Source organism: Bombina bombina, chromosome 2 (genome assembly GCF_027579735.1).
Source record: "Bombina bombina isolate aBomBom1 chromosome 2, aBomBom1.pri, whole genome shotgun sequence".
NCBI classification, from domain to species: domain Eukaryota; kingdom Metazoa; phylum Chordata; class Amphibia; order Anura; family Bombinatoridae; genus Bombina; species Bombina bombina.
The window spans coordinates 173,194,228-173,207,180 of NC_069500.1; positions in this window are offsets into that span (position 1 = coordinate 173,194,228).

Sequence of the window (12,953 nt, forward strand, 5' to 3'; positions counted from 1 at the left end):
AAGCACCCTGCCAAAGCTGCGACAGAAACACACACTTCCCTGGGTAACATCAAGGGAGGGAGGGCAGGAACCATGGTGTTCCAGATAAAAGAAGTCTCAACTTCCTGTCTGGGGTTTATAAACCCTCACCTAACAACCCACCCCTTGTCCTCTCTTTAACCTCATGCACTCCTTCCAAGTGGGGTCAAATAACCCCTTTTTCCAGGGTGTCATCCGGCTTCTCTCTTTCCTGCGTCTTTAGAGTGCAACATTATTACCACAGTAGCTTCTGCTCTCATGAGATCTGCATAAAAGTTACCTATGCAAGTATTCATCTGGATAGTAAGACCAAACTTTTACTAAGGTGCTGAATAACCCATTTGCCCAATCCGACATAGATCTACTTAATGAGGTTGAAGTCCCAGCATAAAGCATAATGTAGATCTACGTCAGACATGTTGGAAGCCCATGAAGTCCTGGTTGTCATGTGACAACCGAGACTTGCTGTTTGTGGGCTGCGGGCATCTGCCTTAATATGGTAAGGGAGCACTGATCATGCTGCCATACCACATGAAGCCAGATTGGCCATTAGTTATAGACACTGATACTGTCTGTGTTACTGTGTGTAATGATCCTCCATTACTGCCAGTGGGAGGTGTGGGAGGCAAGGTGGGAGGCGGGTAGGTGGGTTTCCTAAACTACGACAAAAAAGGTAGAGAACAAGGTATAAAAAAATATATAGGTTGAAGGGAGCGATGAGTCCCTACACTACAGAAATCAATTGATTGCTTGGAGGTTAGGAGGGTGAGGGGGAACCCTAAACTACAGACTAGCTGCCAATAACAAAAAGGGTGGGAAACTGTGGGAGTGGGAGGGATAGAGAGCTGTTTGGGGGGATCATGGAGGTGGGAGGGTGAGGAAAGAACCCTACACTATAAAAAATAAAAATAAACAACTTAAATATTAAACAAAAAAGCCCTAAACTGACTGGCTGCCAGTACATAAAATGGGGTTGGGGGGACAGAATTGTTTGGGAGGGATCAGGTAGGCATCAGGGGATGGACGATTTCAGGTGGGAGGGTAATCCCAGCACTACAGCAAATATTACCCTTAACAGCTAACTGATTAATCCTTTCACTGCTGGGAATTTTAGAAGTGTGGTGTGCAGCTGCAATTAGCAGCCTTTTAATTACAAAACTCCAAGGGCAAAGCCATGCATGTCTGTTATTTCTGAACAAAGGGGATCCCAGAGAAGCTTTTACAACAAATTGTCATATGACTGTAGTAGTTGTATGTAAACAATTTCAGTGAGAAACCCAAAATTTGCAAAAAAAGATTGATCTTATTTGGCGATCAAATAATGACATCACGTATGCCAAAATGGGCCTAGACCAATACCTTGGGTTGTCTACTTTAAAAATATATATAGTTTTGGAAATTCATTTTGAACATTTGGGAAGTTCTGCTATGTTAACTGAGAGTTAGAAAATTGCATCATTTTAGACATAGTAGCAGAAAAAGACAGAAAATTATCAAAATAAATAAAACAAAATATATACATGTTTGGTCTTAGCTGAATCAGAGAATGCCAATTGTTTAATTTTGCAATGATTTCTGAATTTTGTGAATAGTTAGTTGAAACTGCCATCCTCTGAAACTCTCTTTAAGCAAAAAAGAAATTTTATATATATATATATATATATATATATATATATATATATATATATATATATATATATATATATATATATATATATATATATATATATATATATATATACATACATACATATAGTTTTAGGTAAATAAAAAAACAAAGGCTCTATTTCTGTTTAAAAAGAGTTATAGCAAAAATGTTAAAAATTCTCTAGTTTTTTTGTGCAGGTTTTTCTCTGAAATTCCTGGTAGCAAAGGGGTCAAAGTACTAGAGAGTCCAGCTTCTAAGTTTGGTCTCATTGCTCTCTTAACCCTAGCCCCTCTTTAGTTACTGTGTTTAACTTGTCCCAGTACGATTTATTGTAATTTATGCCTCTCAGTCATTGATTCCAGCTTGTTTTATTCTGGGACAACCGAATTCCAACATGTTTATATGTTTTTCTATCACATATGATAGAAAATGATTTAGTACTGTGACAGAACACCTTTGCACATACTGCCCAAAAACAATATAACCCAATATGACTGCATGGAAGGAGGGGGTTTGTGACCCCTTGTGGACCACTGAAAATTGTGGGTCAAGTAGAGGTGAACTGAATAGAGAGTGGAGGTAATAAAAGGGGGCAAAAGAGGAGTGTCAATTTTGACCTGCAAGGGAGAGGAATCTCCCACCCACCCTCCCCTTTTTCTGTTGTGTTGTTACTGTTGCAGCTGTATTGGATGTTTGTTTATTGTTCTGTTCAATAGTTGATGGTAGCACCTCCTGCTAGGGAACTGTGGGAGAGACTTGAGATTGTGGGCGTGTTTGGCATAGTTTGCCTGCATGTTGTGATTGGTGGAAAAGCACCTTAGTTATTTTCTGATGTCATCCTTTATTGTTATATATATTTATTGGTGTTATTTATAAAGTTTAATAAAGCTGGCTTTGGCCGTTTCAACCTCACGTATGGTCTAATGAGTGATTTTTAATGGAGCAGGAAAGCAACAGAAACACACACCTCCCTGGGTAACATCAAGGGAGGGAGGGCAGGAATCATGGTGTTCCAGATAAAAGAGGTCTGTTAATTACTTTGAGATTGTAATATAAAACGTTTAATTATGTGTAAATTAAACAGTTTGCATTATATTTTGATTATGAATTTTGTTCCCTTTTCCCTGTAATTTATGACAGAAAATTGTGGTCTTTCTAGTTCCTGTTAAACTTAACACTGGTATATTTCACACAGTCATTTGTTCCACACTCTAACGACTCATGTACTGCTGTCTCTGATTAGCCACAGGAGAGAAATAGTGCCCCCCTTATGTCTGTTTACACAACCCTTTCTTAACCTTAGGCAAAATCTAATACAGGGTATTGGTACTAAAGTGTTTTTTTTTGTGCTATTTAAATTACCTGTTTACAGATTAAGAGCTAGATTAAGAGTGGAGCGCAATTTAGTTCTCCCGCTCAAGCACAAACAGAGGCTTATTGTGCGCGCCGGGATGCCCTCGTATTACAAGATACATATATATAAATTTGCACACAAAAAGGATGGAGTTTTTGTGGATGTATTTTGCAATTGGATAGAGTGGTGTTTTTGATAAGTGTAGATGGGCATGATGGGTATACTAGGCATGATTGCTCCTTTATGTTTACTGAACTTTTAATATTTTAAAAGTATTTTATAAATGAATGTTTAATTCTTTAAGAAAATCTTGTTTTTTTCCATTCTGACAAGTTTTTCATTTAAACCAAAAAGAGGAACGCTACAGGAAATTAATTTCAATAAGAAATAAGTAAAGAGGCCACTTTTTTATTAAAAAAAAAGGAATTTAATAGTTGGATTTTAACAGTTCTCACACTGTAAATCATGAAACCACTAAGTAATGAGGTTTAAACTATTGCCAAAATTTCCAAACTTTACTGTACAGAGTGAGGTTTTGTCATTGCCAAATTTCTATTACTGTAAGATTGAGATGCCAGATTATAGATACTGTAAATCATTTTTTTTTTAAAACACAATGTTTTGGACTTCTGTTAAATGTAAAAACCCATGCAGCTGATCTTGGTTGCCAGTAAACAAAACCGAATGGTAAACTTTTAAAATCAAGATCACAAATACACAATTGCTGATAGAATTCCTGATTAAGAAGAAAACATTACTGTAACTGAGAGTCAGGAAAATGCAAGCATGAAATAAAAATAAACATTTTAAGAGTGCAATTGTTAAACATTATTTCTAGATGTTTTTCTAGTGGTCATAATTTTGGTTTTCTCGAGTTTCATGCAGATCTAGTTACCTGTACAAGATATCACATATATGTCCATTAAATATATACATATACTGTACAAATATATATATATATATATATATATATATACATATATATATATGTAAATATCCGGCCACCCACTACTGAAGGACTATATAAAAGAGCTGAATATAGGTTTACTTAATCTAGACCATATATTGGTATATATATTTAAAATGGCATCTGTTACCGTTTCAAAGTATTACATTTACTCAAGACCATAGAGTTGTTGCAAATTGTCTTTGATTACTGGAAAACATTACAAAAAGGACAGTTTTTCACTTTATCAACACCCTTTATGTGATGAATTTGATGTGAACATTTTGCTACAGATATCCAGTGCAAAAGTTGCAGGGTTTGGTTGTCCACATTGACAGTGGAGGGTTGGGAGTGGATTGGTGGAGTTTGTAAGTTATTTATGACTTTCCAAAACTTTCTAGGGTTTGATATGTTACTGTTTAGATTTTCACAGAAATATTGGGCCTTTGCCAATTTTGTTTGTTTAGTGCATATATTTCGCCATTGTCTATATACACAGTGATCGTTCATAGAGCCGGTATGCTTGAACTTTGACCACAATGAATCCCAAAGCTGGTACATTTGAATGACGTCAGCTGTGATCCAATTCAAATGCTCCTTTTACTCTCACCTTACACAGCGAGGCGTGCAAATTCCAAACTTGTAGGAGTTCGGACTGAAAGAATTCAACTGCAGAGTCTAAATCTGGGATTAGGTATAATCTATGCTAGGGGAGGTTCTTGATGTCATTTAGAAATGATTGAAGATTACATTTTTTGAAGGACCTGGTGATTTTAACCTTGGGAGAGGATTTAGTTGCGAGATTAATTGCGTTAGCTGCAAAGTCTTAAACAGCGAGCAACAACTATTATTTTTCTGGTTACATGTTGCATGTTATCATATGCTTGATGACACAGGACTATAGTACATTTCCTCATTTGATGCATTACAGGCAATTTCCAACTCTCTCATAATCAATAAAATAAGCTTTTATGAGTTCATTATTATCTTAAAAGGCCTTTAGCATCATTTTAAAAAATGTTAAGAAGTGACGGTCAATAAGAGTCCAATGTCCATATTAACAATTAACTATAATGGTTCCAGCCCCTAAGAAGTTGACCCTGTCTCTGCAATAAATTAATAAATCCAAATAATAGTCTGTGTGAACCTCCAAATCACAGGGCTTACCTACATTATATAGGTGAAAAACATATAGTGCTAGATTACAAATGAGGTGCAAACTGTTTTGCGCGAGTGATATACTCTTTTTGCAAGCCTTTTTAATTGCGCTGATATTACAAGTTGAGCGAAATAGCGATTGATCATCATTTACGGTTCAATGCAATCTCAGAGCTGTGGGTAACTTTTTCAAAAACAAAAAACTTGCATAAAACACTTCAAAAATATATTATAAAATACAGTTACACTCATATTAACACTGTCTATTAAAATTATTTTAAAAAAAAATATTGCACAAAGAAAGTTATAAGGGCTCAACGATTTGAGATCTCCGGTGTTAGAAAAGAAAAGCCAAAAAAGGACTTTAACAACATAGAGATACATACATATAAATTACTAAATATATTTTTGTATGTATATAGATATGTCTATATATGTGTACATATATATTAATGTATTTATATGTGTATATATGTATTGACAGACATATATACACATAAATATCCTGTATATGTACACATATATAGACATATATAAGTGCATTAGATCCCTTTGCCATTAAGTAGATGAAAATATTTTTAAAAAATATGTATGCAATACTCATAGTTAATAAAGTTTTTAACTATGTATTTACTGTTAATATTTTACATTTGCTAATGAGAATATGCTATTTTGTTTGCACAATGGGGAGTTTTTTCAACAATTTTTTTTTATCCATTGACTTCTATGGGGAATGCGAAAATATGATCGTGTTAACGCGATCTTGGGTGTTAGGTTTTTGTTTCTCCTTTTTTTCCTCCATTGATTTCAATGAGAGAATACATTCACGCACATGCGAAACTAGTTAGGATTTTTGCACTATTCAGGTTAACCCTTGTGCAAAATAAGGCCTAGATTTGGAGTTTGGCGTTAGCCGTGAAAACCAGCGTTAGAGGCTCCTAACGCTGGTTTTAGGCTACCTCCGGTATTTGGAGTCACTCAAAAAAGGGTCTAACGCTCACTTTTCAGCCGCGACTTTTCCATACCACAGATCCCCTTACATCAATTGCGTATCCTATCTTTTCAATGGGATCTTTCTAACTCCGGTATTTAGAGTCGTGTCTGAAGTGAGCGTTAGACATCTAACGACAAAACTCCAGCCGCAGGAAAAAAGTCAGTAGTTAAGAGCTTTCTGGGCTAATGCCGGTTTATAAAGCTCTTAACTACTGTGCCCTAAAGTACACTAACACCCATAAACTACCTATGTACCCCTAAACCGAGGTCCCCCCACATCGCCGACACTCGATTAAATTTTTTTAACCCCTAATCTGCCGACCGCCACCTACGTTATACTTATGTACCTCTAATCTGCTGCCCCTAACACCGCCGACCCCTATATTATATTTATTAACCCCTAATCTGCCCCCCTCAACGTCGCCTCCACCTGCCTACACTTATTAACCCCTAATCTGCCGAGCGGACCGCACCGCTATTATTATAAAGTTATTAACCCGTAATCCGCCTCACTAACCCTATAATAAATAGTATTAACCCCTAATCTGCCCTCCCTAACATCGACGACACCTAACTTCAAACATTAACCCTAATCTGCCGACTGGAGCTCACCGCTATTCTAATAAATGTATTAACCCCTAAAGCTAAGTCTAACCCTAACACTAACACCCTCCTAAATTAAATATAATTTAAATCTAACGAAATAAATTAACTCTTATTAAATAAATTATTCCTATTTAAAGCTAAATACTTACCTGTAAAATAAATCCTAATATAGCTACAATATAAATTATAATTATATTATAGCTATTTTAGGATTAATATTTATTTTACATGTAACTTTGTATTTATTTTAACCAGGTACAATAGCTATTAAATAGTTAAGAACTATTTAATAGCTAAAATAGTTAAAATAATTACAAAATTACCTGTAAAATAAATCCTAACCTAAGTTACAATTAAACCTAACACTACACTATCAATAAATTAATTAAATAAACTACCTACAATTACCTACAATTAACCTAACACTACACTATCAATAAATTAATTAAATACAATTCCTACAAATAAATACAATTAAATAAACTAGCTAAAGTACAAAAAATAAAAAAATATTTACAAACATAAGAAAAATATTACAACAATTTTAAACTAATTACACCTACTCTAAGCCCCCTAATAAAATAACAAAGCCCCCCAAAATAAAAAAATGCCCTACCCTATTCTAAATTACTAAAGTTCAAAGCTCTTTTACCTTACCAGCCCTGAACAGGGCCCTTTGCGGGGCATGCCCCAAGAAGTTCAGCTCTTTTGCCTGTAAAAAAAAACATACAATACCCAAGCCCCCCAACATTACAACCCACCACCCACGTACCCCTAATCTAACCCAAACCCCCCTTAAATAAACCTAACACTAAGCCCTGAAGATCTTCCTACCTTGTCTTCACCTCACCGGGTTCACCGATCTGTCCAGAAGAGCTCCTCCGATGTCCTGATCCAAGCCCAAGCGGGGGGCTGAAGAGGTCCATGATCCGGCTGAAGTCTTCATCCAAGCGGGGCAGAAGAGGTCTTCCATCCGATTGAAGTCTTCATCCAAGCGGGATCTTCTATGGTCATCCATCTGGAGCGGAGCAGCAGGATCCTGAAGACCTCTGACGCGGAACATCCATCCTGGCCGACGACTGAATGACGAATGACGGTTCCTTTAAATGACGTCATCCAAGATGGCGTCCCTCAAATTCCGATTGGCTGATAGGATTCTATCAGCCAATCGGAATTAAGGTAGGAATATTCTGATTGGCTGATGGAGTCAGCCAATCAGAATCAAGTTCAATCCGATTGGCTGATCCGATCAGCCAATCAGATTGAGCTCGCATTCTATTGGCTGATCGGAACAGCCAATAGAATGCGAGCTCAATCTGATTGGCTGATTGGATCAGCCAATCGGATTGAACTTGATTCTGATTGGCTGATTCCATCAGCCAACCAGAATATTCCTACCTTAATTCTTATGGATTCTATCAGCCAATCGGAATTCGAGGGACGCCATCTTGGATGACGTCATTTAAAGGAACCGTCATTCGTCGTTCAGTCGTCGGCCAGGATGGATGTTCCGCGTCGGAGGTCTTCAGGATGCTGCCGCTTCGCTCCGGATGGATGCCGCTTGGATGAAGACTTCAATCGGATGGAAGACCTCTTCTGCCCCGCTTGGATGAAGACTTCAGCCGGATCATGGACCTCTTCAGCCCCCCGCTTGGGCTTGGATCAGGACATCGGAGGAGCTCTTCTGGACGGATCGGTGTGATACCCGGTGAGGTGAAGACAAGGTAGGATGATCTTCAGGGGCTTAGTGTTAGGTTTATTTAAGGGGGGTTTGGGTTAGATTAGGGGTATGTGGGTGGTGGGTTGTAATGTTGGGGGGGGTATTGTATGTTTTTTTTTACAGGCAAAAGAGCTGAATTTCTTGGGGCATGCCCCGCAAAGGGCCCTGTTCAGGGCTGGTAAGGTAAAAGAGCTTTGAACTTTAGTAATTTAGAATAGGGTAGGGCATTTTTTTATTTTGGGGGGCTTTGTTATTTTATTAAGGGGCTTAGAGTAGGTGTAATTAGTTTAAAATTGTTGTAATATTTTTCTTATGTTTGTAAATATTTTTTTATTTTTTGTAACTTAGTTCTTTTTTATTTTTTGTACTTTAGCTAGTTTATTTAATTGTATTTATTTGTAGGAATTGTATTTAATTAATTTATTGATAGTGTAGTGTTAGGTTAATTAGGTAATTGTAGGTAGTTTATTTAATTAATTTATTGATAGTGTAGTGTTAGGTTTAATTGTAACTTAGGTTAGGATTTATTTTACAGGTAATTTTGTAATTATTTTAACTATTTTAGCTATTAAATAGTTCTTAACTATTTAATAGCTATTGTACCTGGTTAAAATAAATACAAAGTTACCTGTAAAATAAATATAAATCCTAAAATAGCTATAATATAATTATAATTTATATTGTAGCTATATTAGGATTTATTTTACAGGTAAGTATTTAGCTTTAAATAGGAATAATTTATTTAATAAGAGTTAATTTATTTCGTTAGATTTAAATTATATTTAACTTAGGGGGGTGTTAGTGTTAGGGTTAGACTTAGCTTTAGGGGTTAATACATTTATTAGAATAGCGGTGAGCTCCAGTCGGCAGATTAGGGGTTAATGTTTGAAGTTAGGTGTCGGTGATGTTAGGGAGGGCAGATTAGGGGTTAATACTATTTATTATAGGGTTAGTGAGGCGGATTAGGGGTTAATAACTTTATAATAATAGCGGTGCGGTCCGGTCGGCAGATTAGGGGTTAATAAGTGTAGGCAGGTGGAGGCGACGTTGTGGGGGGCAGATTAGGGGTTAATAAATATAATATAGGGGTCGGCGATGTTAGGGCAGCAGATTAGGGGTACATAGGGATAATGTAAGTAGCGGCGGTTTACGGAGCGGCAGATTAGGGGTTAATAATAATATGCAGGGGTCAGCGATAGCGGGGGCGGCAGAATATGGGTTTATAAGTGTAAGGTTAGGGGTGTTTAGACTCGGGGTACATGTTAGAGTGTTAGGTGCAGACGTAGGAAGTGTTTCCGCATAGCAAACAATGGGGCTGCGTTAGGAGCTGAACGCGGCTTTTTTGCAGGCGTTAGGTTTTTTTTCAGCTCAAACAGCCCCATTGTTTTCTATGGGAGAATCGTGCACGAGCACGTTTTTGAGGCTGGCCGCTTGCGTAAGCCACTCTGGTATCGAGAGTTGAAGCTGCGTTAAATATGCTCTACGCTCCTTTTTTGGAGCCTAACGCAGCCTTTATGTGGACTCTCAATACCAGAGTTATTTTTATGGTGCGGCCAGAAAAAAGCCGGCGTTAGCTACGTGGGTCTTTACCGACAAAACTCCAAATCTAGGCCTAAGTTTTTTCAGAAATTGCAATACGAACGCAACCCAACTAGCAAAAAGCTTAACTCTAGTGGAGTTTTCATGATCAAGGAAAAAAAATAATAATACTGTAATCTAGCCAATATTGTTTCAACTCCTACATACACAAATTAACTCAAAATCATCAACATTTTAGGTATATTTGTAGCAAAGTTTCATCTAAAATTATTGTTTAATTCATACATATTTAATTCCAATGCAGTGACCTCCAAGTGCTCATTAAGTCCATGTTGCTATTATTTACAATTTAATATATTTGTGGGGTATGCGTTTGTGTCCCTTGTAAATATTGTTTTGTTACCTAGAGGCATATTACAATGAATATTTCATGTTTCATTGATTTTGTTTGATTTTCAGAATTAATCTACTCTGTTTTATTTTGTGTACAAAATAACAACATTGATAGAGTTTCACAGATTTATTTTACAATTTACAATGTCCTCTAGAGGCCATGATTAAAGTTATGACATATTTGGATACTGCTAACTATTCAAGTTTTGTTTGAGTCAGCGTTTTATGATTTTATAATCAATGTGGGTAAATCAGGGATTCAGTGATTTTAAACTAAATAATAATTCATTTTGGAGCTGTACAAAAGTTTAAGATATTTGTTTGTCATCTGCGTGTCAGTACTCATGGGAGAGCATTTGAGCATGTTTATGAAAATAATTATTGTTGGTTGCATTTGTCCATGCTAAAAGAATGTTGAATATCTTACAAACATTCAAAATTTGATGTCTACAAACAAATGTTTGAATGTAATATTTGTATATTTAAAAATATTAATATTTCAATGTTAGTCATATATACTTTAATAAGTCTATGACAATGTTTACATGCAATATTTTAATGTTAAATTTGAATATTCAAATGTAACATTCAATATTTGAAATTTAACATTCTGAGGCCTATATATCAAGCTCCGTGTTTCTAAAGACCGCTGCTCCATAACCTGTCTGCCTGCTCTGAGAAGGCGGACAGACATCGCCGCAATTCAACCCGATCGAATACGATCGGGTTGATTGACACCCCCTGCTAGCGGCCGATTGGCCGTGAATCTGCAGGGGGCGGCGTTGCACCAGCAGTTCACAAGAGCTGCTGGTGCAATGCTGAGTGTGGAGAGCAATATGCCGATGTCTGACAGGCCTTTCATAAATAGGCCCCTCTATATTCATATGTTAACATTCAAATAACAGACTAAATATCAAGGGGAACATTTAATCTAACAACTAAAATGGAAAAAAACAATAGACATTCACCCATACCCTCAGGTCAGGCCTCTTACAGTATCCATATCCTTTTTTTATTCTCTAAGGCTTCACCCCTATAAAGTACTATCATAACCTCATTTAACTTAAAGGAGGACCCACAACTCAAAATTGAGATGCACATGAATACATTTTAATCTTGAAAATAAGTGTTTTTGCAATAAACATATGTACACACACTGTTCCTTCTTAGTGAGCATATATTGTGTCTGCAAATGTAGCTGATGAATACACGCCACTCCCGTTGTTCTGATGATTTGTGCAGCCTTGTCGAAAAATGCAACCAAGTCTATCGATCAGTGCTACCCTATTGAAAAATGCTACAGGGAACTCCAACAATTTTTGGTGTCTAATGGGTTAAGAGCCACCAGTTTTACAAGCACAGCCAATGGTTTAAGCTTTTATAGATTTCATTTGGGTAACTTATAGGATATTTTGCTACATATAAACTGGGATCATAATCCTGAAAAACAGGTATAGGGGCATATTTATCAAGCTCCGTATGGAGCTTGATGCCCCTGTTTCCGCGTGAGCCTTCAGGCTCACCGGAAACAGAAGTTATGAAGCAGCGCTCCATACCTTGTCAGCCTGCTCTGAGGCTGCAGACAGACTACAACTTGACACCCCCTGCTAGTGGCTTATTGGCCGCAAATCTGCAGGGGGCGACATTGCACCAGCAGTTCACAAGAACTGCTTTGTATCATGTCCGCTTGCACATTGATAAATATGCCCCATAGAGTGCATCCATTAATATTTTATTATAATTTGGCTGTCATGGGCCTGCAGCAAGTCTTTAAGAGTACTCTTCCTGAGCTCCGAGTACTGCTGCTCCATTCGAAGAGTGCTCAGTTGGTGATTTGGATGTCCCAGGTAGAAGGAAGCATCCCACTGCTGCCAACCAGTGTGACGGACTCCGGCTACCCCAACTGGGTAGCTCCACCAAGAGGGTCCTTCCTGTACCTAAAAATTTCCACTAGACAGTGGAAAGAAGTGATAATAGCCAGAACCCACCCAAATAACCAGACAGAACCAGTATTCAACCAGTGGAACATGAACATACTTTATTGTGAAACACACACACTTATATACACCCAGCTCATCTTGATAAGGGTCCTATCTGACCCCAGATTTCCCACCATTCCTGCCCCTCCAGACAGGCTGGCTCCCCCCATAGTGTCCATAGTCCCATAGAGTCCCAGTAATATAGATGTGGTGATTTTGGGGTGATCCCGGGGGAGTGGTGGCACTTCCAGGGTGTCTTTGGAAAGTGACACATGATCCGTTGCTGAGGGCCGGAGCGGCAGTTGATCAAACATACACTTGAGAAGCCAGGGGAAGTAGGGGTGGTAGGGGGTCTGAAACCCTAAGTTCCAAAGGGAGCTCCCTTCCAGCAATCACCCCATATCTTGCCCTCCCTTGGGGGTACCAATCCCCAAAAGAGCAGAGTTCTGGGGCAAAGGGCCAATGGAGCAACCGGGGGTATAGTTTAGCAGGTGTCTTGGGTGGTTCAGCTGACTGGCAGTTCCAGGAGCCCAGCCTGTCGGAAAGGGGTTAGGGGGTCAGAGATCAGCTCTTCCGTGAGGATGTACAAATCACAAAAC